This window comes from Myotis davidii, unplaced genomic scaffold (genome assembly GCF_000327345.1).
Source record: "Myotis davidii unplaced genomic scaffold, ASM32734v1 scaffold46, whole genome shotgun sequence".
Taxonomy (NCBI): domain Eukaryota; kingdom Metazoa; phylum Chordata; class Mammalia; order Chiroptera; family Vespertilionidae; genus Myotis; species Myotis davidii.
Genome location: NW_006383006.1, coordinates 2,062,018 through 2,065,080, shown reverse-complemented (window position 1 = coordinate 2,065,080; position 3,063 = coordinate 2,062,018).

The following is a 3,063-nucleotide window of genomic DNA, read 5'->3' as shown; positions in this document are numbered from 1 at the left end:
GCCCCTTTCCCTAGGAAGAAGGTATTTAAATCTGGATTCTAAGCTACCTTGGGGGAGTTATTCATTTTTTCCTGGGATCTCCCACATATACACAAGGTACACATGTTAATGAACTTCTGTCTTTCATTATAAGGCCCTCCACTAAGAACTCAGAAGGGTAGAGGAAAACTATTTTTCCTCCTCCATAATTCTATCTTGGGAAATCAAGTCCCAGGTTAAACAATGAGGTTGGCTCAAGTGCCACAAGGTCCCAGCTGAAGGGAGGGAAGCTTCTAGGGGGAAATCAATGATATTGGCATCAAAGTAGCACAGAGGGCACACACATGGTTGCTGGTGGGAGTTTAAAGTGGTTCAACATTTTTGGAGGATGATTTGGCAAAATCAATAGAAATGTTCAAGGTACATCCAAGAGTCTTCTTCTAGGAATCTCATCTGCTGAGATAAAGCACAAGTGCTTAAGCCCTGGTCAGAACCCAGGATGCTGCTGCAGGCTCCCCTTCCATGATGGGAAAACCTGCTAACAACCTGCATTTTCAGGACAAGGTGGTATCTATACTAATAAAAGGGTAATATGCTAATTAGACTGAACATCTTCCGGACAACCTTCTGGACGTCCTTCCAGACAAAGCCATGGTGGCGGGGCTGAGGCAGAGGTGGTTAGAGGCAATCAAGCAGGCAGGGGAGAGCAGTTAGGAGGATCAGGCCAGCAGGGGAGAGCAGTTAGGGGAATCAGCCAGCAGGGAGAGCAGTTAGGGCAGTGGTTCTCAAACAGTTCCTCATGTTGTGACCCAACCATAAAATTACTTTTGTTGCTACTTCATAACTGTAATGCTGCTACTGTTTGGAATCGTAATGTAAATATCTGATATGCAGGATGGTCTTAGGTGACCCCTGTGAAAGGGGCGTTCGACCGCCAAAGGAGTCATGCCCCACAGGTTGAGAACCGCTGAATTAGGGGGATTTGGCTGGCAGGAGGTGAGTGGATAGGAGCCAGCAGTCCTGAGGGGTCCCAGATTGGAAAGGGTGCAGGCCGGGCTAAGGGACCACCCTCCCCTCCTGTGCACAAATTTTGTGCACCGGGCCTCTAGTTATGATATAACTATATTGAAGAATGGATAGAAAAAAGTTTGTCAGTGTGTGTTGGGGGTAGGTAAAGTTTGTTTGGGGTAGGATGGTGGTTGAGGTCGTTGAAAAAATATATCTTTCAACTATTTTTTTAAAATCAAGAAGTAGCAACTTAGGCTTAGGGACTCACTGTTTTCTGTAATAGGCCTTATAGAGAAGTATTTGACTGGAGCAACCATAATGCACAGTTTTCAATGACTCAGAGGCTGGTTCTCCAGTTTATGTATCATCTTAGATTGGGGCCTAGGGAATCCCTGTTTTCTGTACTAGGCCTTATTGAGAACTATTTGACTCCTAAACTATGTGTGTGTTTCACTTTAATAAAAAAATAAACACTACCCTTAAACATTGCAGCACAGGGGCAGCTTGAAGCTTAGAATTCAAAAGATACAAAAAGAAAATGGAGACTAAGGAGAAAATAAACAAATGGGGCTACATCAAAACAAAAGGCTTCTGCGCAGCAAAAGAAACCATCAACAAAACAACAACAAAGCCCACTGCATGGGAGAACATACTTGCCAGTGCTATTTCAGATAAGGGTTTAATCTCCAAAATTTATAGAGAACTCATACAACTTAACAAAAGGAAAACAAACAATCCAATCAAAAAAATGCACAAAGGATCTAAATAGACACTTTTCAAAAGAGGACATACAGAAGGCTGAGAGGCATATGAAAACATGCTCAAAGTCACTAATCATCCAAGAGATGCAAATCAAAACAACAATGAGGTACAATCCCAAACCTGTCAGAATGGCTATCATCAACAAATCAACAAACGACAAGTGCTGGCAAGGCTGCAGAGAAAAAGGAACCCTCCTTCACTGCTGGTGGGAATGCAGACTGGTGCAGCCACTGTAGAAGACAGTATGGAGTTTCCTCAAAAAGTTAAAAATGGAACTCCCATTTGACCCAGTAATCCCACTTCTGGGAATATATCCCAAGAAACCAGAAACACCAGCAGAAAGGATATATGCACCCCTATATTCATAGCAGCACAATTCACCATAGCTAAGATTTGGAAACAGCCTAAGTGCCCATGAGCAGATGAATGGATTAGAAAACTGTGGTACATCTACATAATTTAATACTACATGTACATAATGGAATACTATGCTGCTGTAAAAAGGAAGGAACTTTCACCATTTGCAACAGCATGGATGGAACTGGAGAGAATTATGCTAAGCAAAATAAGCCAGTTGGAGAAAGATAAATATCACATGATCTCACTTATATATGGGATATAATGATCAACATAATTTGATGAACAAAAACAGATCCAGAGACAAATGGCAGGGGAAGTGGATGGGTTAGAGAGCAACCAAAGGACTTGTATGCCTGCATATTAGCATAACCAATGGACACAGACACTGGGGCTGTGGGGGCTTGCCCAGGGTGGGAATGGCTCGGGGGGTGGAAGGGTGTTAATCAGGGGAAAAGATGACATATGTAAAACTTTAGACAATAAAAAATTATTATAGTAAACCAATGCAGCACACTTTTATACACCAAAGAAGGAGGAAAGAAGAAATGAAAAATAAGATGAGGAAGTTTGGAAGCATTTGTCAAGTATAAAGCACTAGGAACACTTACGTGACTGGAAATAAGTTAGTAGACTGAGTAGCTTAGAAGCAAAAGGACATCCTATATAATAAAAGAGTAATATGCAAATTAACCCTCACTCTGTCACAGAGATGGCGGTGGCCACGGAGCTGGAGCGAGCAGGAGGCTCGGGTTTCCCCCAGCAATGGAGGAAGCCAAGCTTCCCACCTGCCCTGGCCAGACCTGGGCTCCACTCAAGGCTACAAAGTTTCAATGATAGAAGATAAATAAATCCCAGAAAAAAATAAAGAAAAAAAGGAAAGCCTGTGAGCTTCCGTTGCTGGGGGGCTTGGCCAGCCTGAAAATGGCCCTCAGCCCCTAACCCAGACTTTCCAGG